General features: G+C 46.9%; 1 protein-coding gene across 9 annotated transcripts in view; it reads right to left on the bottom strand.

Moving 5' to 3' along the window:
• The window catches only part of TMEM63C (transmembrane protein 63C), a 78162-nt gene extending 67445 nt beyond the window's left edge, over nucleotides 1-10717 (bottom strand). For 6 of the 9 annotated variants that reach the window (XM_073349270.1, XM_073349271.1, XM_073349274.1 and 3 more), the window contains exon 1: nucleotides 10526-10715. The gene's annotated coding sequence lies outside the window, so the exon portion shown is untranslated. Of the gene's footprint in view, nucleotides 1-9509; nucleotides 9623-10525 lie in introns of all 9 variants that reach the window. The other 3 variants (XM_073349275.1, XM_073349278.1, XM_073349277.1) reach the window with 3 other exon arrangements.
• Nucleotides 10718-22990: the final 12273 nt, after the last annotated feature.

Below are 22990 nucleotides of genomic sequence, written 5' to 3'. Positions count from 1 at the left end.
CCACACACTATATGGACACTAAACCAAAGTACTGCCATAAACTTGCATTTGGCTATGGGCCTAGCTTTTTCAGAGGACAGTGGACATTTGGTTTGGTCTGCAGCCCTTCTCCAGCCAGGCTGCAACCTTACAGCCCTTCCACCCACTGCAGACTACAATCCAGCCACTTCAATGAACCACTCCCCACACCCCTCTGTCCACCCCCCACTTCATAGGAGTTTAGTCTGAAGAAACACACAGGGCATCAGGCAAAAGACTAACAGAGAGACATATAAAGACATATAAAGAGACTGTGGAGTTGCGGGGAGGAGGAGGTGACAAAGGTCTTTTCACGTTGTTCAGGAAAGCTATTCCCCCAAATCCCACTCCCTTCAGTCCTATACAGCCATCTATTAATGATGGGAACTGCCTACAGAAATGGCCAGTGCCGAGTAAGGTAGGAACTACATTTCTTTGGAGCTCTGGTATGCCTAGGGTGACCCGATGTCCCGATTGTATAGAGACAGTCTCGATATTCAGGGCTTTGTCTTATTTCAACGCCTGTAACCCCCATCCTGATCTTTCACACTTGCTCTTTGATCACTCTCGGTGGGCCATGGTGTGGAAGCCCCTCTCCCCGCAGGGGATAAATGGGGTAGGGATGCCTTGAGATGCAGCTGTGTCTCCAAATGCACCAGCACTGCTGCACTTGCTATTCATATTCCTCACGGGCAATACATTTCTGTCACTGGCCAAGCAAAGGGTGAGCTGTGCGTCCTCTGGACAGGATGTTTCTTTTTGCCCAGGCAGCAGGCCAAGCACCTGTCACCAGAGCAGGTTCATTTTTAACTCTTGCCCACACACAAACAGATGTGGCATTGGACAAAACTCAAACCAGTAAAAATAAACCTTGGGTGCTCCTGGTCCCAAGGATTTATCTGGAGTATGCCCCATTCTCACACACACACACGTAGGCCTCAGGCCAATCCCTGACACAGAGTTACAGAAATCCAGTTACACAGGTTAGTCCCATTAACCCTGGAGAGAGACATCACCCTTGTGACACAGCTGCTCCCTCTGCCTCCCACAGCGGGATCAAAACGGGACAAAGGGAATTGAAAGACTTTATAATTTGCCAGGACCCAAGATCGGGATTAGGTGGCTTCCCATGCGAAAACCAGAGTGGAGTCTAAACCCAAATTCCAGCTCCAAATGCCCTCAGACTTTGGGGAAGCTCAGGTCTAGAGATAGGTGCTGGAACTATCGGTGTGGCTGCACCTCCTGGCTTAAAGTAATTTCCATTATATACAGGGTTTACAGTTTGTTTCAATGTCTTTCAGCACCTCCACTATAAAAATTGTTCCAGCATCCCTGGGTCTAGGGCAAATGATGCAGCTTTGGCCTCTCTCTCACTGCAATTGACAATATCCCAAGCACCAACCAAGCCTAGAGCTGCCCTCCCTGCCTTGCTCACTTGGTTCATATTTTAGTAACACGGGCCGTCATAGCACCCTGAACTCAGATCTTGGGAAGCAAGAGAAGGGAGAAATGATCTTCAGCTACTTGGTGTTAAAACAAACATTTATAATTCGTGGAGTCTGCCCAGATTTGGGGACTGACTGAGATTCCTAAAAAGGCTGACAAAGGAGGTGCTGTCGTCATCATGAATAGGTCGGAATATGAACAAGAGGCTGCTAGGCAGCTCTCCAACACCACTTTCTACAAGCCATTACCCTCTGATCCCACTGAGGGCTACCAAAAAAACCTGCACCATTTGCTTAAGAAACTCCCTGAAAAAGCACAAGAACAAATCCGCACAGACACACCCCTGGACCCCAACCAGGGGTATTCTACCTGGAAATCCTGGACGCCCCATCATCTCAGGCATTGGCACCCCGACAGCAGGATTGTCTGACTATGTAGACTCCCTCCTCAGGCCCTATGCTACCAGCACTCCCAGCTATCTTTGAGACACCACTGACTTTCTGAGGAAACTACAATCCATCGGTGATCTTCCTGAAAACACCATCCTAGCCACTATGGATGTAGAAGCCCTCTACATCAACATTCCACACAAAGATGGACTACAAGCTATCAGAAACAGTATCCCCGATAATATCACGGCAAACCTGCTGGCTGAACTTTGTGACTTTGTCCTCACCCGTAACTATTTCACATTTGGGGACAATGTATACCTTCAAATCAGCGGCACTGCTATGGGTACCCGCATGGCCCCACAGTATGCCAACATTTTTATGGCTGACTTAGAACAACGCTTCCTCAGCTCTCGTCCCCTAACGCCCCTACTCTACTTGCACTATATTGATGACATCTTCATCATCTGGACCCATGGAAAAGAAGCCCTTGAGGAATTCCCCCATGATTTCAACAATTTCCATCCCACCATCAACCTCAGCCTGGACCAGTCCACACAAGAGATCCACTTCCTGGACACTATGGTGCTAATAAGAGATGGTCACATAAACACCACCCTATACTGAAAACCTACTGACCGCTGTGCCTACCTACATGCCTCCAGCTTTCATCCAGACCACACCACACGATCCATTGTCTACAGCCAAGCTCTATAATACAACCGCATTTGCTCCAAGACCTCAGACAGAGACAAACACCTACAAGATCTCTATCAAGCGTTCTTACAACTACAATACCCACCTGCTGAAGTGAAGAAACAGACTGACAGAGTCAGAAGAGTACCCAGCAGTTATCTATTACAGGACAGGCCCAACAAAGAAAATAACAGAACGCCACTAGCCATCACCTTCAGCCCCCAACTAAAACCTCTCCAACATATCATCAAGGATCTACAACCTATCCTGAAGGACGACCCATCACCCTCACAGATCTTGGGAGACAGGCCAGTCCTTGCTTACAGACAGCCCCCCAACCTGAAGCAAATACTCACCAGCAACCACACACCACAACCACTAACCCAGGAACCTATCCTTGCAACAAAGCCTGTTGCCAACTGTGCCCACATATCTATTCAGGGGACACCTATCATAGGGCCTAATCACATCAGCCACATTATCAGAGGCTCGTTCACCTGCGTATCTACCAATGTGATATATGCCATCATGTGCCAGCAATGCCCCTCTGCCATGTACATTGGTCAAACTGGACAGTCTCTACGTAAAAGAATAAATGGACACAAATCAGACATCAAGAATTATAACATTCAAAAACCAGTCGGAGAACACTTCAGTCTCTTTGGTCACTCGATTACAGACCTAAAAGTGGCAATTCTTCAACAAAAAAACTTCAAAAACAGACTCCAAGGAGAGACTGCTGAACTGGAATTAATTTGCAAACTGGATACAATTAACTTAGGCTTGAATAGAGACTGGGCATGGATGTGTCATTACACTAAGTAAAACTATTTCCCCATGTTTATTTCCCCACCCACCCCACACTGTTCCTCAGACGTTCTTGTCAACTGCTGGAAATGGACCACTTTGATTATCACCATAAAAGTTTCCCCCCCCACCTCTCCGCCTGCTCTCCTGCTGGTAATAGCTCTCCTTACCTGATCGCTCTCATTACAGTGTGTATAGTAACACCCATTGTTTCATGTTCTCTATATATATAAATCTCCCCACTGTACTTTCCACTGAATTCATCTGACAAAGTGAGCTGTAGCTCACAAAAGCTTATGCTCAAATAAATTTGTTAGTCTCTAAGGTGCCACAAGTCCTCCTTTTCTTTTTCTAAACCAGACACACAAAGCTGAAAATGCTTTTTGGGTCACTTTTTGGTAGCACCTTTTAGTGTTCAGCGCACTGGTCTGGGAGCCAGGAATTCCTGAGGTTAGTCTCATCTCTGCCACCGACTCATCAGGTGGTCTTGAGACAGTCAAGCCATCTTTCTGTGCTTCAGTTCCTCTCCATCCCCACCCACCACCTGTAAAATGCTGGCTCTGCTGCTGCATGAGTAGGACGTAGGGAGAGGCACAGCATGGGAATGGTGCCTTATAGTGAGTCTCTCAGAAGAGTTTTTGCATCTCTGCTGTTTTCTGCAGAATTTAAGTTTTCCTTTAAAAAAAAAATACTACCACCAAAATAAGGGTGAACTCCTGGTCTCATTGAAGCCAATGGTAAAACTCCTGCTGAATTTCAGTGTGGCCAGGATTTCACCTCCAGCCCTTTTGGTTGTGAAGAAAAACTCCTGACTGTGATTCAGTGAGACAGCAACGCACTGAGTCTGCAGCCAGAGAGAATGAAGCAGCAGTTTTCAGGAGGTGTAATTGCAATGGCGAGTTAATTCTGAAACCGAACAACTACGCCAGACATTTCAACACTTAAGCATTTCACTGCAGATCATGTTAGTAGAAACATCCAGCGACTGCACTGTCTCCACTGGGGCTGGACTGATTTGAAGGACACGTCTCAAGAAAAAGGTAGTAAAGTTTTAAAAATGCAAGTAACCGAACATTTTATTCACTCATTTTTTGATCCTTAACAGAAAAGGATGTGAGGAAAGAACATGAAGAGAAAAGAACGACCTTGGGGAGGTATTGGGGCCAGGGGAGAGAAAGAACAAGTACATTTGATAGAATCCACTCAGTAACAATACAGTATCCTGGATTAATCAGCTTAACGGTTGTTTAAGATAAGAGAACAGAACAACAAAACACAAGTCCTCAACAGTGGTGTAACAGGCTCCCTTCTCTGCCCTTTGTACCACCACAAACCCACTGGATGCTTCTGCTTTCATGAACACCGCTGTTATTTATTGGGTCCTCTCCACCAGGTCACCAGGACAATCTTGTGCAGCAACATACAATTAGAAGTCAACTTCTCCCTTCCGGGCATAGAGTACAAGATCTCACCGTCCTGGGATCCTTATTCCCTAGCCCCTGCCAGCCTTCCTCATTGCATTGCCTTCCTTCCAGTCTTTTAACTGTTCCCAGGTGATTGTTCTCATTAGCTGTCAGCTTCCTGCCTACTTAAGCCATTGAGCACCCATTCCCCCAATTAAATCCACTCCAAGGGATAGATAGCTAGTACCTCAGGGTATGTCTACACTGCAATTAAAAACCCACAACTGGCCTGGGTCAGCTGACTCAGGCTTGTGGGGCTGTAAAATTGAGGTGTAGATGGTCAGGCTTGGGCTGAAGCCTGGGCTGTAGGACACTCTCTCCTCACCGGGTCCCAGAGCCCAGGCTCTAGCCTGCACTCAAACATCTATACTGCAATTTTACAGCTCAAGCCAGCGGACATGGGCCAGCTGTTGGTGTTTAATTGCAATGCGGACATACCCACGGTGACCAGAGTGCTGAGTCAGCTCTAAGCACCTAGCATTCTGTCACATGTCCAATAAGAACTGCCCAAAGCACAAACCCACACTCACACTGCAGTTCAAAAAGTTTGGTTATTTCCTCCCTTCTTGACATTATATTTTCCTCCCGCCCAGCTCTGCCCTCTCAGGTTCTGATCGAAAACAGAAGCTGAAGCTCTGACACACCCCATGAAACAGTTGCTCTCAGTGGATTCCCAACCCAGCTGGAGGCAGAAAAATCTAGAAATCTCTCAAAAGGAGTCTGAGATTTTGAACCCAAGGTCTGAGAGAACTGCATAAATATCCAAACTTCTGGCCATTCCTACAAATTGCACCACGAGAGTCACCCACTGGAGATCTTGCCTTGGTCATAAAACTGACAAGACAAAGCATTTGGTGGCTGATGATCAGTACAGGAGCAGTCCATGGGGTTATATTGTCCTCTCTCATCCAGGCAGTTCAGAGCACTTTAATCTCCCTACAGCCAACCGAACCCACACAAGAGAAGAGGCAGCTTTTGGCAGGAACCCTGCCACCCACATCTAGGGCAGGGAAATTCCCTTTGTGATGCTGCTGTGCCCTTCCTTCATTGCTTTGATCATGTCCATTGCGGCAGCCTCCAACATCTGTCTCAGTCTGACATTCCTGGCTCCTGCCTCTGCCCCACCAGCCCTTTAACGTCACGCTGATGTTGGCTTTTGTTTGAAGGATTTCTCTGTATGTTCAGCACAAGGATAATACACATCTATGTGCTGCATAGAAGAGGACTGCCATGCGGCAAGGTCAGGCACTTAGAGGGACACTTTTTGTTAGCAGTAAATTGTACGGTAGTAGCACTCTGAGGCCCCAGCTGGGACTGTGCCAGGTGCTGTGCTAACTATCCCTATCCTGAAGGACTTGGAGTCTGATTTAAGATCCACACACAGATTTTATGCCCATATAATTATTTGGATGGGGTGAGATGAAGTTATTCCAGTATAAAGGTGCTTATACCAGTATCACTTATTCCCATAAGGGACGGGGAATAAGCAGAGGTATAACTGCATCCGTACTAGGGGGATTGTTTGGCTTTAACTATACCCGTGCAGTGAAAGTAGTACAATGTTTGTGTGTAGATTAAGATGAGACACAGCAACTGAGCGTGACAAATAAGGAGGATGAGTAACAGTGATCACAGGTCTGTGTAACTACCAGTTACACAGGGGAGGCAATGTGATTTAGGAGCTAGAGCACTGGACTGGGAGTGAGGAGACCTGGGGTCTAATCCTGGCTCTGCCAGTAACCTGTCACTTCATCTTTGTGGCTCTGTTCCCCTCCCACTCTGTGTGTCTTGTCTCTTTAGATTCTGCTCTGAAGAGCTTGTCCCTTGTTATGTTTATGTACAGCACCTAGCACAATGGGACCCCTTGGCTGGGGCCTCTAGGAGCTACTGAAATACAGAGTAAGTGTTCCTTCAGGCATAATTAGCTAGGGGAAGGATTCAGTTATAAACTAATAAATAATGTTACCACCTGCTAACAGTATTTTGTCACTGTCAAACTACTAATCAGAGCTCCATGTGAACTGATGACTCAGCGCTAGATTTTTAAAGGTATTTAGGCACCCTGGTGGGATTTTTAAAAGCACCTAGGCACCAAACTCCCATTGGTTTAACACAGAGATGGGCATCTAGATACCTTTGAAAATCACACTGGGTGCCTACCTGGACCTCAAGACACCTAAATGCCTTTACAAATCTGGTCCTTAGTCCTGATGGATTCCACATTCCATTATCAGACCCACTTTCCACTCCCCAAACACCTTCTAGACCTTTCAACTGAAAACACTATCCCCACAGAGCTTAACAAGCAATGGATTCCAAGCTATTTCTTCATTTATCAAATGTCACAGGTAAACTTATTCTAGACTTTTTGAACTCCAGGCAGATTGGAAGAGGCGCTGGGGTATTTTTGCCTTCCTCTGTAGCATGGGGCACGGGTCACTTGCTGGAGAATTCTCTGCACCTTGAAGTCTTTAAACCATGATTTGAGGACTTCAATAGCTCAGACATTGGTGAGAGGTTTATTGCAGGAGTAGGGTGGGTGAGATTCTGTGGCCTGCATTGTGCAGGAGGTCAGAGTAGATGATCATAATGGTCCCTTCTGACCTTAATATCTATGAATCTATGAAACTGGGAAATTACGAACAACTTAGAACAAACGTGAATCTCAGTCTTGTAATAATCTAAAATCAAACCTGCTTTTCCTCAGGCCTTTCTCATAAGTGATACAATGTTTTCCTCAAAGTGGAGGTACAAGACACTAGTTTAATTGCTGTAAATATGTTTACCATAAAGAAGCGCTGCTTTTAGGAAGGCAAGATTGATGAATGTAGAATGCAATATTGTTTATATCACTCATATGGAATAGCAAGCTCTTACACCACAAGAATACTAATATTTTCATAAGAGTTAATGTGACTGACTGATTAGTTTAATATCAATTAAATCCAGTTGTGGGTGTTAGAAAGTTGTCTCTATCTTTGTTAAAACACCACAATTTAAAGAGGGATGTGTTTTCTAGAAGAAATGGGGTAATATTCAACAACACTGGCAATCCCTCCTTCTATGAGAGGGGGGAGACAGTCTCATATCTGGTTTAGTTTAACTGAAACTGGAAGCTCCTGGAGCAAAAATCTGTCATGTTTAATTTGTCTGTAAAGCACCGTGCACACCTCTGGCTCTGCATACATAATAACTAACAATGATCACCAGGGCTGTTGTTACAATCTCTCATTGCAGGATCTTTGTATTCTTCCAGCTGTTGGTGATGCCTGAACTGGGGATTAATTAGTTAATGTTTGTGACAATCTTTGAAGATGAGAACATGCTACCGAAGTGTCAAGTTTTATTACCTAAAATGAAGGGTTTACAGGCATTCAGATATGGTTACACCGTAGTCACAGGAAGGCCAAGATGTTGCTACATAAACAAGGCAGAGAATCAAAATTGCAGAGAGGCTGAAAGTGCGTTTTGGCTGCCGATGAGACCACAAAGTGGTAGATTTTTCCATTGCTTTGCAGGAGGATGTATGCTGGACCAAGTTAAGACAGTTCCTTCCTGAGAGCTTTCCTCATGTCCACTCACCCTTCCACCCCGTACTATGCCAGTTTAGACATGTTAGCCGGAGGAGCGTCAGGATAGCAATGGACCAGCAGGGCTCTCCCTGTCCCCACCCCATGATTCAGTGGGCTGTAACTGTCCATTTTTCAGCCTTCTGCTCTGGTCTGACTCTTTTTCCTGTATTTTCTCCATGCACTTTTCCACAGCACCTCTCATGCCACAGGACACATACCTAGGAATCACTCAACCCCCACAGATATTCAGCCTCGTCTGGAGTGGAACATCATCATTCAGCCCCTGTATGTTTCAAGGAGGGGAATAACTTCCCCAGCTGAGTCCCTGGGGGATGGCACTATTCATGCTTACTTGTTCTCTGAGCTTTATTTTAGAATCCACCCTCACTTGCCCCCCCCCCCCCCCGAGTGGAATTACCAAGTTTGCAGGGAGAACCTGTATCTACACACTAACATCATTCCCTGCTGGAACTGTCTGGAATGTAAGAATACAGAGGCATTGGTCATTCAGTGAGATTTTCACCAAACAGTTAAAAGGAGATAGATACCCACACAGACAGAACCTTGGCCAGACAAGGCTGTTCCTCCTCAATAATAATCAATTAGCAAATGATCATATATTATAAATACACACTGCTCCATAGCCATTCCTTACACTGAATGAGGTAGCAAGCAAGGGAGACAGCGACGTTACATATCTGTGGATGGCTTTAGATGGAAGTCATAAGCCATGAGTGAGCAGCTCGGCCAGAGCATTAGATCATCCCAACCCCATAGGTACTTTCAGCTGGAGTCATCAGTTTCTCAGTGCTCAGTGTTTTTATGTGAAATGAGGTAGAATAGTCTTTTTAGTGCCAGCATGAAGCATTTCCTGGCATTTCCAATATCACAAGGCACAGAGCTCCAGGAAGGAGGATTTTGAAGCCCTGATGATGTGGGAAACTGACAACAAGCCATAGAATGATACAGTGGAGGCAGCATGATATTTTATTTCCCATCAAGGGAAGGAGGCAGCACCCTTCAACGTACAGGGACTCAGATTGGGAGTCAAGAGAATGGAGCTCTATTCCTGGCTCTATCACTGACTTTATTGTGTGATTTCAGAGAAGTCCCTTTACCTGGCTATGCCTCAGTTTCTCCATCTGTGATAGCATTGCTCCCATGCCTTTAGCAAGTGCTTTGGGATCTATGGCTGAAAAGCTCTATAAGTGTTACTATTATCACCACCACTCTATGGAAAAGAAAAGTAGAGGCAAGAGTGTAATTATGCAAAAATCACCCCCATCACTATAACAATATGCATCCCAGATACACTTCCTGCTTTCTTGGAGTGATAAACGTGGCACTAGGATAAGGAGTAGCAAGAGGTCACAGAAGTTGCCATCAGAGTGCCTCCAGTGAACTCATTAAGAAGAATGGGCATGTGTATAAGTGACAGCCACAGCCACATTGTACAAGGAGGGTTTTAGCAGGAGATATTAACAACGTGTTCTGTCAGCACTTTGGGGTTTTTCTACCTAACTTACCCAACTGAAAAGAATTCCAGCCCCTTTCCAACACCCAAAGATCCACAGGGATGCTTCCCCATCTACAGTCAGGATCTTACAACCAAACGGTAGGGGACACACACAGATTCTCCCTCCCTCTCTTTTTCCTTTTTTTTGGGAGCTTGATTTTTTTGTTTTAAATGCACCTTGTTCCACCAGGTCCTTCTGACCCAGTGCATGCTGCCATGGAATGAGATATCAGATTCTGTTCCACATGATCTAATAGTCTGAGCCCAATTTTGGCCCCTTTTCTCCACTAACTCAGTAGGAGCTAAAAACAACACGCATAGGAGAAAACCCATCCACTGAGCAAAGGGAACATCCCCGCTCCAAATGGAACAATATCCCCTCCCTCAATCTCCTCCACTTCTCCTAGTCCAGATCCCTCTCACCTCTTCTTACGCAAGAAATGATAATATTGCATATTTCAGCCACTACCCCAGGAAACCGTGGGATCAATTAAAGGCAGCCAGCCCTTTGGAGCTTCTCCTCTGAAATCCTCACTCTATTCATGCATGGAATGGCTGCTGCTGATCGTCCCCCTTTGCTCAGGCTGAGGGGAGAGATGAAAAGATGTTGTTCCCTACCTGCAAGAGGGCAGCTGAGATCTCAGTCCTTCTCACCATCAACAGCAGCAGAAGGCCAACCCCACCTGCTAAGGGACCGTCTGCGAACTACCAGCTGCACAAGGGAGCCACATCATCTCTCTACCCCTCCCTCCCGGCTCAGCAGCACTCCCAAGCTAACCGGACCTGGCAAGGAACCTGGGCTAACTACATCAGTCTATGCAAACACTCCGGGGAGGGGTGGGGGTGGAGGGGGGCAGGGGCACCACAACAAACCCACGCAGCGACAGTCTGCAAAGTACCAGCTGCAAATATAAAGGGCTCCTCCCTTTTAGCAACAGCAATAGAAACCCCAGACCAGACCAGCTCCCTTTTCTCTCCCCGCCTTGGTGGTTTTGTATGTGTGCAACGATCCGCTCTGTGCAATGATTTCCCACCCCTCCCTCAGGGACCCATGGCCATCAGAGCTGCTTCCCTGTTTTGACATGAGCAGAAAAGGGAGCACAACCCCTTTGGTGCAAACGATCGGCTGCAGAGAGCCCTGAGAGCTCTTCCCCCTCAGCTCCGCCCTTCTGCAATAATGCAGCAGAAACCCAGCCCTACAACTCGCCCCCGCCTCCAGCCTACCCAGCTAAGGGACTGTCTGCAAATTACCAAACGCACAGGCGAACACTGAAGAATGTTGACGAGATTGGGGCCTACATTTCTGTAAGCGGTCACTGGGTCTCACACTGTGAAGGCCCATGCTGGGCAGACCAGACAGATACCTGAGGGGGGGTGTCTATCTCTTTCACACTTGGACAGCACTCATGAAGATTGTCTTGCCACTGAAGCATCATTGAACTGAATTGCATGTACAGTATCTAAGGAACTTCCAAGGTATTTAGACTCCGTACTTCTGCATCATAAGCAAAACAACCTGCAGTAAAATTTAATGAAGAGATTGGAGGAGGACTCCAGTTTTGAAGATCCATAGTCCATAAAGGGGTTTGGAGCTTGGGTTCTGGTTAAGGCCCATCTCCCTTATTTATATTTATCTATTTCGGTTTATAAAATGCACTTATTCTAGGCTCTAGGCCAAGGATGGCCAAACTTACTGACCCTTTGAGCCACATACAACAATCTTCAGAAGTTCAAGAGCCGGGTGCGCCTGCCAGGGCTCGGGGCATCAGTCCTGTGGGAAGGAGGATGTTGGGGCTTCAGCCCCATGTCTTGGCTCGGTGCTTCAGCCCCGCTCCTGCTGAAACCCTGAGTCCCGGAAGGCATGCCCGATGGGGTTGAAGCCACAAGACCTACCCTCCCTGCTGGGCAAGCCTTAGCCCCACTGCCCTGCTGCAAGGCAGAAGCCCCGAGCTCCCTGCCCCCAGTCTGGTAGGTGGAGAATGGGGGGAGGGATTTGGGAGGCTCTATGAGCCGCACTTTAACTGTAAAAGAGCTGCATGTGGCTCGCAAGCCACAGTTTGGCCACCCCTGCCCTAGGCACATGTGCAATAAACCTCTCCCTCCCAAAACTTACAAAATAAAGTGTGATCAACTGGAAACTCACCTTTCCAGTCTGTCAGGGATAAGTACTTTCAGCCACCATGTATATACTTCTCAAGCACTTTAGTGACTAGATCAACCTGCTGCATTCCCTGAACATCATACTTGGGGTCTGTTGAAATAAGTGGGGTGAGACAAGAGCAAGTTCCAGTGACAAAGGCCTGTCTTTTTTAAATCAAGGGGCTATTAACTCAAGTGTTTTCATCTGCTCTGGTATCACCTGAGGAGAACGGAGGTTTCAAAGGTATGCAGGACTCAAAGCATTTAGGCTCAGATCCTCAAAGCTATTTAGGTGCCTAACTAGAGCCTTGCTATCCAACAGGGCCCGACTGCAGGTATCAGGTTTGGGGTGCATCTGGTCTAAATAGGACTGGCCAAACTGAAGTCAGGTTCAGGTTGGCTATGCTCAGCTCGGGTTCAGGTATGAGTCAGGCTTTAAAATGAGGCCTGAGCAGACCTCTACACCTAACTCCCATGGAAGTTAGGCACCTAAATATCTTTGAGGGTAAGGGCCTTAATGCTTTATCAGTCAAAAACAATCCCTTGAATTGCACCTGAAAACAAACCGGTGCAGATAACAGAGCACAGGTGCATTGTGTTCCACACAAGAAACAAAGGACTGTCACCTTGTCCAAGGTAAGATGCTCATCAAGGGACCAGTCTTGTTCCCACTAAAGTCAATGGGAGTTTTGTCACTGATGTGAATGGAGGAGGCCCCAAGTTAAGGCCTCGCTGTTTGTGCTCCCTCTTGCCAAAAGGGTGTCAAATGTAACACCTCCACAGCCCGAGATATCAGGTCTCTGGTAACATGGTCATTCCTCCACAGCAAACCTGCCTATTTCCCCATGTCATCCCTAGGAGAAGGGGTTCAATACACTTTGCTCACAGTTCTGTTCATTGTCAGTCCCCGGTCAGGTCAGCCTTGCACAAGAGGTCCAGTTCCAGAGCCCGAGAGCGAGACTGCTCTGAGAAGGGGAGCTTCTCTCTCTGCCCTGCAATCCTGACTGATCCAGGGGAAGGATTCTCACACGCCCAGCCTCCCAGGGCAGCCCCTCTACCGGAATTGCCATCGTGGTAACATGTCTGAGCTACAAGGGTCCTGGGACAGCTTGGAGCCAATGTCCCAGGGGCGAAAGGCTCCCTGTGCTATTCCCAACCTCCTACTTTTGCTTTTTCAATCCTTACCTTCATGGGGCTAAACTTTCAAAGGGTCCTTTACTCACTGGCAGTGGCGCCTGCAGGCAGCTGCTTTTCTGCTCTCTGAAATGGTGCCTGTTTTCAAAAACCCCGTGGCTGAAATTAAGCAATTTGAAAGTTAGGCCTGAGAAGAGCCAGGTCCACAGTCTTAGCGTGCACAGACAGCACAGAGGTTCTGGAATGGGGCCTGCTCTCTCTGTGCCCTTCCCTCTCTCTTGCACTCCTTTGCCCAATCCTGGCAGGCCTGAAAGGAGTCAAAAGGCATCACTCAGCTCATCTCTGCTCTGCTGGAACAGGCCATATAATTAAATAAAACCTCACTAGAAACGGGGCCCTGGTCCCAGTCTGGGGGCTCCTAGAACTGCCACAATACAAAAAATATATCATCATAACTTTAGACAAGAGAGTTTTTGAAATGTTTCTCATTTCTTGCACTGTCGTCTCCTTCAGCTCCTGTAATAGACAAAAACAAGGGAAAAGTCATTCAACTCTTGAACTTACTCAAGTGTAGCATAGAGCTGGTGTCAGTCCCACGGTATCTTCCAGGCCCAGGGGGCTTGACTTTCTCCTGCCTTGCAGTGTCTGACATCCTTTACCCCTGTACAGAGTGGCCATGAAATGCTCCTGTTCTGATCCAGTTTTGCACCTGCTTTGGACAGATATAAATAGTGACACAGAGCGCACGTCAGGGGAGAACCACGCTCAGGGATTCTGCGTGAGAATTAGGTACATTTTCAAGTTACTAGCCAAGATTGTCAAAAGTGACTAGTGATTTTGGGAACCTCGGTGTTTGGGTCCCCACCTGGAGATGCCTTAAGGGGCCCTGATTTTCAGAAAGTGCAGAACACTGGGCCTCTGAAAGTCAAGGCCCTTTGGAGACTTCTCAGGTTGGACTCCTGAAAACTAAGGCACTCGGAGACTTCTCAGGTTGGACTCCTGAAAACTAAGGCACTCAAACCCACTAGTCATTTTGGAAAATCTTGGTCTTATATCTTGACATTAGCTCTACACTGGCACATTCTCCATCGCATCCTGCTTCCCAAATGAATAGAACTCCAGCTCTCCCTCCTCACCCATAAAGCCCCCTCTGGGATCAGTGCCACATGAAAGGCAGGAAGTTGTGGCTGGGCTGCAGACAATCCCTGGAGGGATTGCTCCTTCCTGACTCTGGCCCAGATCATGCATGTCTCTAGATCGGGGTGCGCAAAATACAGCCTGTGGGCTGGATCTGGCCCATCTAACATTTCTGTCTGGCCTGCCAGGCTCTTTGGCTGCCCCCTTGTGATCTCCAGGCTGCTAAAAGTCCCGCAGTGCAGCGGAGCACTCAGGCAGGCTGCCTGCCTGCCATGTCCCCACGCCACCCCTGGAAGTGGCCGGTTGCTGCTGGCATGTCTCTGTGTGACCCTGGTGGGGGTAGGGAAGAAGGTGGCTCCGCGCAGTGCCTCCGCCCCCAGCACCGTCCTCACAGCTCCCATTGGCCAGAAACTCCCATTGGCCAAGGGGCGTGCAGAGACACGCCATGGTGCTAGCAGCCAGCTGCTCCGGGAACCTGCGTGAGCCCTGCTGCGCCGCCAGCTGGGAGCCACCCGGGCACCAGAGCCTGCGTCTCGCACTCCCTCCCACACCCCAACCCCCTGCCCCAGGTCAGAACCCCCTCCTGCACCAAAACTCCTTCCCACACCCTGCACCCCCCTCCTGCACCCCAATCTCCTGCCCTAGCCCAGAGCCCCCTCCTGCACCAAACTCCCTCCCAGAGCCCACTCCCTTCACCCCCTCTTGCACCCCAACACTCTGCCCCAGTCCAGAGCCCCCTCCTGCACCAAACTCCCTCCCAGAGCCCACACCCCTCACCCTCCGCTGCACCCCAACACCCTGCACCAGACCAGAGCTCACTCCTACACCCCAATCTCCTGCCCCAGCTCTTCCATCCTGGAACCCTGTCTGTTCCCCACTTTCTTCCCACTAACCACCCCAAATCTTTCCTGATTCATTGTCTTTCCACATTCTTCTCCCTACTTCAGTTGCTGCCTCTTACGAACCTCAGCATCTGTTCCAGCATCCAAGGGAGGTCTCACTGAAGATCTCCACGTGTACCTGCAGGCCTGCACCTGCTTCAAACACCCCAGTTTTGGGGCACAAAGTGTGCCCACATAATTCTGAAAATAGATGCAGTGTCCCTATTGATGAGGCCATGTCCCTGCTTACTAATTTGCACATACCTGTCCTTTGACACACACATGCTGTGAGCATGCCCAATGTCCTCTCTGCGTGTGCATCTCTTTCTTATGCCCCTGCATATGGGGATTTGTGCCCATTCAAGCTGTGGAAAATGTGTTTCTCTCTCCTTTGTGTGTGTTTAAAACAAATTATATACTTCCCTGTGAACAGCCTGCCTGGAGATTGCTAATACTTCATGACATGGAGGCCAGAGATCCAACCCAATCCTTTCCTACCTTTTTATGGCAGAAGGCCTGTTCTTCAATTTCTGACAGATTAGAAGAAGTTCCAGGCTGAGCATTTGACCTATTGACTAGGTAAATAATATTTGTGCTGATGCTTCCAGCAGTGAAAGACTAACTGCAGGGATGTCTGAAAATTATAGTAGTTTTAATGAGCATGTTAGTGGATTATGGGGGGAATATCTAGACTAGCAGTAGGACTGGGGAGAACCAGCAAGGAAGATGCATGTCATGCAATGAACTTTATTATCATCCAGGACAAGCTCACAGATATGCATCTAAAACGTGTCTCAAGACATCCCCTGCCTTCCATGGAGTGCTCAGTGACCATGAGGTCCTGATGATTTCCAGTGCTAGAACACATGTGGCCGGCAGCATGGGTAACCACACAGCACCATCCTTTACTTTAGGGATTAACAAAATAGTCAATCTGATATAGGAAGTGTTCATCTCATCAAAAACACCTGTGCTAAATGTCACACAGATACCCATTCTATTTATAGAATATGTTCAAAAAGACAAAGAAGCCGGTTACTTTGGCAAGGTTTTCACCTTAAATATAATTTATCTTCTACCGGTATAGAACCTTTATTCCTAAAGGATCACTTCACCCTCGACTGGAATGCAACCACCTCTCAAATGGAAGGCAACAGCTGTTTAACAGTGCACAGTTATATATACAACCGCCTAGAACAGGAAGTGAAGAAGAATTCTGTATCCAACTGAAACTACACAGGAGATTTTGATAGGCAGAGCATATTTGGCCTTCTAAAATTATAATACAGTGTACCATAATAATGGCACAAGCCATCATGAAACATGATTGTAAATGGTTGGGTTACTGTAGAATACTGTAGTGTTTTATAGGCTGTTCAGATTGGATTTGACATGGACATCAGGATTAACACCATATTCTCCAAAACATCCTCAGATGATATATAATGACTACAGGCGGTCAGGACTTTTTTTTTTTACATCTTCGGACACTCCGCTTTGTACACATTGGCAAAATTTGGACCTGGAATTTCCCACTGGTGCAGTCTCATTCACGAGAGCACTGGTGGAAGCTGTAGTAATCCTGTAGCTGAAGTAGCTCGGCACAGGGGTTTTTACCACCATCTCTGAGCAGCACTGTCTGCAGTACGGCTCCCATCAATGGAGCTGTGCCAGTGGTCAAAAACATGTCTGATTTTTCCTTGTGTAGAAAAGTCCATAACTTAAGCAAATCCCATATCTCTCAGCTTTGTGTCAGGTCAGTTATAGGCCTGGCCTACACTTCAAAGTTAACTCAACGCAAGGCAGCTCACATTGACCATGTTGTGCATGTGTCTAGACACTTACATTGGTCTCCCACTGCTGTAAGCACCCTGTTATGCCAACATAGTAACACCATCTCCCCAAGCAGTGCAAAGCCACAGTCAATGTACTTAGGTCAATGCAATGCATGTATAGACACTGCATTACTTAAGCTGACTAACTGTCCTCCAGCAGCTTTCCCACAATGCCCCATACTGACCACTCTGGTCACCATTGTGAACTCCACTGCCCAGGAGTTACAGAGACCAGAAGCACTCCCTCCCCTTTAAAGCCCTGCGATTTTTTTAAATTCCTTTTTCTGATTGCCTGGCTTAGTGAGCGCACCTAGCAACTCTCCATTGTAAAGTGCAACTGCCCAGCTGACCATGCCAGTTCTTGCCTGGAGTAGTCAGGAGGCCCTAGGCCTGTGGGGAGAAGACGCTGGGCAGGCACAGCTCCAAACCGGCCATAGAAATGTTGACATCTACAAGCAGATTGTTTGGGGATGCAGGAGACGGGGTCTGAAAGTGACCAGCAGCAGTGTCATGCGAAAGCAAAGGAGCTGAGGCAAACGTACCAGAAGGTCAGGGAGGCCAACAAGTGATCCGATGCTGAGCCGCAGACCTGCTGCTTTTACAAAGAGATGCATGACGTACTCAGTGGAGACCCCACTACCACCCTACACAGCACTGTGGTTACCTCCGAGGAGCCCCAGTCACAACCCCCTGCCATGAACAGCAAGGAGGAGGAGGTGGTGGACCTGGAAGAGGAGGAGGTGGAGTATGGGGGACAGGCAACCAGGGAATCCAACTGTGCAGAAAGCCAGGACCTGTTTTTGACTCCATCACAGTCCAGCCAGTCAAACATGGGCAAGCCCAGTGCAGGGGAAGGAACCTTGGGTAAGTGTCGGAGTAACAGCCGTGTTAGTCTGTATTCGCAAAAAGAAAAGGAGTACTTGTGGCACCTTAGAGACTAACCAATTTATTTGAGCATAAGCTTTCGTGAGCTACAGCTCAAATAAATTGGTTAGTCTCTCAGGTGCCACAAGTACTCCTTTTCTTTTTGGGTAAGTGTGTAGATACATTTTCAGTTACAGGGATGGAACTCCCAAAGTAGCAGGACACATCTTTTGACTTTTAATTACTTTACTCAGGCTAGAAGAGGTAATGGTACAACCAAGAGAGGGAGAGTTGCTATCAGCTTTTCATTCCCCTCTAGAATTAGGGATAGGGGGCCATGCAAAACAGTTTAGGTACACAGGGAAGTTCTTTGAATCCTCCTGAGATATCTCAATGAAACTTTTATGGAGGTACTCTGCAATCCTCTGCAGAAGGTTTCTAGGTTTGGCTGACTTATTTCTTCCTCCATGGTCGGATACTTTCCCACACCACTCAGTGATAACTTCAGCAGGCACAATTGCAGGACACAGGCTAGCAGCAGACGGGCCCTGTCGGCATCAGGATGCCAGCAGCAGCTGTGCTCTCTCTGCCTTTGTGAACCTCAGGAGTGAGATATCAGCTAAAATCATCACCGCCTGTGGAAAACAGTGCCAGTATTGAGTGACATTGCCATATACTACTACTAGTTTCCTGCAACCAAGCAATTCCCTCCTCATGTCCCCAATCCACGGTGGGCCGTACTCACCAACGCTGGTGCAGTGACTGGCACCGTGCACAAGCAATCCCAAGCAGAAGTGAGAACATAGTGCTTAAAACTTTAGGGGAACAAGAGGAGTAAGTTAAACATCTTAAGTTTAGCTTTCCATAGTGAATAGACTGACAATGGTACCTCTGGGTGTTTTATCTGCAGCTGCTGCTACTGGGTCCTTCAGGGTCTCCCCCTCCACATCTGCAGAATGGCTGAACCAGATAAGGAGGGGGAAAAAGAGGATTCAGGATGACATGTTCAGTGAGATCCTGCAAGCCAGTGCTGCATCAGACTGAGCATAGGAGCTGGAGGATGAACAAATTGGATAGCCTGGAAAAGGAAAGAGCAGAGAGAAGAAAGGCCTGGGAGTCCCAGCAGGAAAAGGAGAGGGGAGATGCACCGGGACATAATGGGGCTTCAACACAGATGCTGCAGACCCTGGTGGACCTTCAGGTTCAACAATCCCAAGCTCACTTCCCTCTGCAGCCCATTGAGAACTCAATATCAGGACCTCCCGACACCCCCTTCCACATTCCATATGGCATTAAGGGTCACTGCACTATGCCTATCACTCCACCTTGGGGGACAGTAAAGACAATCACAGCTTGGCATGCACTGACCCATGAAAGCCATGGTTGGTGTATAGATAGCTGAAGTGCACAGGAATGTTCTTTCCCCTTCATAAGTTCAGTTCTCTTAATCTATTAAGTTTTAGGTGTATTTGCACATATTTTGCACTGGTTTCATTACAGAATAAAATTAGGTTATTTGGAACATAATTCATCTTTATTAGTTCACAACATATACTTCCAAATGCTCAGCAGTTCTGAAAGCAACCAATTATCTGTTACTGCACAGTGTCACACAACTCACAGGATAAATGAATAGGTGCACTGATAATGTTATATTTCTGCCTGTACAGCAATAGCCACACAATTTCTACCAGGCCACAAAGGAGCAGGGTCAGGTAGAGCACACTGCAACAACACACACTACTCTAGCGCACTATTAAAATGGTCTTTCAAAGCCTCTCTGAGCCATATATCTCCATGCTGAGTTCTTCTAATAGCCCTTGTGTCTGGCTGTTCAAATTCAGCAGACAGCTGCTCCCCCCTGCCTTCCACCCTGATGGAAGCTTTCCTCCCTTTGCTTCATAGATATTATGAAGGACTCAGCAAGCAGTTATAATCATTGGGATATTTTTCTATGAGGCCCAATCTTGTGAGTAGACAATGCCAGTGACCCTTCAAATGACCAAAAGCACATTCGACTATCATTCTGCATCTGCTGAGCTGGTAGTAGAATCATTCCTTGGTGCTGTCGACATGGTCAGTGAACAGCTTCATGAGCCAGGGGAGCAAGAGGTAGGCTGGGTCAACATTGCCAATGATAATCTGCCAGTCAGGAGAGAAAGTCCCTGCTTATAACTTTCTGAACAGTCCTGGTTCTTAAAGATATGAGCATATCTGCCTACTGCAAGGTGGTCTGGTGCCAAAATAGGGATATGTGTGTTGTGTAGCGCTCCACCACAGTTCGGGAACTGCACAGCTGCAAAGCCATACACTATGTCCTGCACATTGCTGAGAGTCATGGTCCTGCATAGCAGAAGGTGACTAATGGCCCTTCACACTTGTATGACAATGGCTCCTGCGGTGGATTTCCTGACTCCAAATTGATTCTGACTGTCCTGTAGCAATCTGGTGTTGCTACACCAGATTTGGCCTGTAGCAATCTGGTGTTGCTTTGGCCACACCGGGTCAGACCAAATGTCCATCTAGCCCAGTATGCTGTCTTCCGACACTGGCAAATGCCAGGTGCTTCAGAGGGAATGAACAGAACAGGTAATCATCAAGTGATCCACAGCTTCCACAGTGCAATCACCACTCGCTTCTCCGCTGTCAGTGCAGCTCTCATTTTGGGGTCCCTGCACTGGAGGGCTGGGGCAAGCTCAGCACACAGATCCAGGAATGTGGCCTTGCACATCCGAAAGTTCTGCAGCCACTGCTCATCATCCCAGACCTGCAGAACGATGTGATCCCACCAGTCCATGCTTGTTTTTTATACCCCATTTTGTCATTGTGCATTTGATTTTTCCTTCCTAAATAATTTACTTTTATAATAATACTTAGTCAGCACTAGATCTCAAAGCCATAAGCAACATTTTGCACATTGGGAGGCTGAGGCACAGAGACTTACCCACAGTCACCACGCTGCGACTAGAACCTATGTCTCTAGAGTCCTAGTCTTATCTACTAGCTACAAGGCCATACTGCCTCCTTTACAAGTCACCTTGTATGTTTTCTGACTCACATACTACAGTGTGGGGCCTGACACAAGACGCCACCTAGAACAGAGCAGAAATCTTCCTGGGCTCTGTCTCTTCATTATTAAAGGGAGGTAGTGTGGGGGAGCTCTTCAAGGGTTGAGATCAAAGTTTGGCTCTAGGCCTGTAGTGCTTTTTATTCAAGTCAGTACCCTGCAATGACAAAGAACAGCAAATCAGTTTCTGACAGAAAGATATTCGCAAAGCGTTAAATAAACCCAGACCCAAGGAAGGCAGGGGAAGTTACCTAGCAATGGTGTGAAGGTGGATACAGTAGTTCTTTGCATCCCACAGGGGACTGACTTAGTGAGCATTGTAGGGTGATTGACACTGAGTGGTATTTCCCTTATGCTTTACTCAGGCAATATTAATATGTGGCCAGAGGGCTACAGTTTAGCAACTGAACAGAAATAAACATTGGTAGGTGAACGTGGCAGTCAGCTGAGCCGCAGGACTCTGGTTAATCTGGGAGAAAGGACTGTCTTTGTGGTTAAGGCACTGGACTGGGACTAAGCAGACTGGGTTTAACTCCTGGCTCCGCCACAGACTTCCTTTGACACCTAGGGCAAGTCACCGCACCTCTCTGTGCCAAAAGGCTGGTCTACACCACCAAGTTAGGTGGGCTTAACTACATCGCTCAGGGCTCTGAAAAATGTCACACCTGGGTGATGTAGTGAAGCTGGCCTTGTGTAGACACCGCTAGGTCAATGGAAGAATTTTTGCACCTACCTAGCTACTTCCTCTCAGAGAGGTGAGGAAGAACCCCTTTCATCACTGGAGAAAATGCACAGTAGACAGTGCTACCGTGGCACAGCTATGCCACAGCTGCTGTAGCGTTTTGAGGGTAGCCATAGCCTTCGTGCCCAGTCCTATGTTTGAATGGCGTATGCCTTTCTTCCACCTTTTGCCTGTCTCACCTGTTAAAGCTGCAAGCTCTTTGGGGAAGGGAGTGTTTCTTACTAGTTATTTGTACTGGGGTACCGGTCATAATGAGAGCCTCGTGGCAGTGCTGTAATGAATACTAATTAGGGCTGTCGATTAATTGCAGTTAACTCACGCGATGAACTCAAAATAATTAACTGTGATTAAAAAAAATAATCGCGATTAATCGCCCTATTAAACAATAGCATACCAATTGAAATTTATTAAATATTTTTGGATGTTTTTCTACATTTTCAAATATACTGATTTCTGTTACAACACAGAAGACAAAGTGTACAGTGCTCACTTTATATTATTACTTTTGATTGCAAATATTTGCACTGTAAAAATGGTAAACAAAAGAAATAGTATTTTTCAGTTCACCTCATGCAAGTACTGTAGTGCAATTTCTTTATTGTGAAAGTGTAACTTACAGATGTAGATTTTTTTTTTTTTTTTTTACAAAACTGCACTCAAAAACAAAACAATGTAAAACTTTAGAGCCCACAAGTCTACTCAGTCCTACTTCTTATTGAGACAATCGCTAAGACAAACAAGTTTGCTTACATTTACAGGAGATACTGCTGACTGCTTCTTATTTACAATGTCACCTGAAAGTGAGAATAGGTGTTCGCATGGCACTTTTGTAGCCAGCACTGTAAGGTATTTACATGCCAGATATACTAAACATTCATATGCCCCTTCATGCTTCGGCCACCATTCCAGAGGACATGTGTCCATGCTGATGATGGTCATTAAAAAAATAATGCATTAATTACATTTGTGACTGAACTCCTTGGGGGAGAACTGTATGTCTCCTGTTCTGTTTTACCTGCATGCTGCCATGTATTTCATGTTATTGCAGCCTTGGTTGATGACCCAGCACGTTTGTTTTAAGAACATTTTCACTGCAGATTTGACAAAACACCAAGAAGGTACCAATGTGAGATTTCTAGAAATAGCTACAGCACTCGACCCAAGGTTTAAGAATCTGAAGTGCCTTCCAAAATCTGAGCGGGACGAGGTGTGGAGCATGCTTCCAGAAGTCTTAAAAGAGCAACACTCTGATGTGGAAACTATTGAACCCAAACCACCAAAAAA

The sequence above is a fragment of the Lepidochelys kempii genome, chromosome 6, assembly GCF_965140265.1.
Source record: "Lepidochelys kempii isolate rLepKem1 chromosome 6, rLepKem1.hap2, whole genome shotgun sequence".
NCBI lineage: Eukaryota > Metazoa > Chordata > Testudines > Cheloniidae > Lepidochelys > Lepidochelys kempii.
This window is presented reverse-complemented; position numbering and strand designations above follow the sequence as displayed.